Source organism: Salvelinus sp. IW2-2015, unplaced genomic scaffold (genome assembly GCF_002910315.2).
Source record: "Salvelinus sp. IW2-2015 unplaced genomic scaffold, ASM291031v2 Un_scaffold967, whole genome shotgun sequence".
NCBI classification, from domain to species: domain Eukaryota; kingdom Metazoa; phylum Chordata; class Actinopteri; order Salmoniformes; family Salmonidae; genus Salvelinus; species Salvelinus sp. IW2-2015.
The window spans coordinates 163,716-164,218 of NW_019942667.1; positions in this window are offsets into that span (position 1 = coordinate 163,716).

Genomic DNA, 503 nt, shown 5'->3' on the forward strand with positions numbered 1-503 from the left:
TGTCAAATACCTAAGTGGGCAAAGGCCTCTTGGAAAATGACCTTCTAATTGACAATTAATCTTCTTCTAAAAAGAAGACCAACCGCAATATAATATCACAAACATATACCTCATAATTCAAAGAAGACCAGCATGCACTTTAAGAAGGTATAATTACACCCTGAACAAAACATCAACACAGAAGAAGGTATAATTACACCCTGAACAAAACATCAACACAGAAGAAGGTATAATTACACCCTGAACAAAACATCAACACAGAAGAAGGTAGTACAAACCCTGAGGTTTTCCGGAAGCGGTATTGCTTGATGATACAGCATGGCTCTACCATCCACTGATACAGCATGGCTCTATACAGCATGGCTCTACCATCCACTGATACAGCATGGCTCTATACAGCATGACTCTATACAGCATGACTCTACCATCCACTGATACAGCATGGCTCTATACAGCATGGCTCTACCATCCACTGATACAGCATGACTCTACCATCCACTGAT